A 318-nucleotide genomic window follows, 5' to 3' on the forward strand; every position below is an offset into this window, starting at 1 on the left:
CAAATTCTGTTTCGAAATATTTCGATACACGAGACGTTAATGACGCAATAAACGCGAAATGAAAAATCGAAAAAAAAGACACAAAAAAACACAAAAAACTAATTTCGTTTTCGCTACACTAAATGGATTATTTAAAAACCTAAATTAACAATGATTGATAAATTTGGTAATAATAAGAGTAAAATAACTTACCGAATAATCCGAACTCGCGATGACACGTCCATTCCACACAATTTTCAATTGTAGACTGACGTCATGCGCAGTGTGATGCGCACTGATTCGTCTCGCGCCTCGAATTAAGCGACGTTCTGATTGGCT

This window comes from Apis dorsata, unplaced genomic scaffold (assembly GCF_000469605.1).
Source record: "Apis dorsata unplaced genomic scaffold, Apis dorsata 1.3 scaffold_830, whole genome shotgun sequence".
Taxonomy (NCBI): domain Eukaryota; kingdom Metazoa; phylum Arthropoda; class Insecta; order Hymenoptera; family Apidae; genus Apis; species Apis dorsata.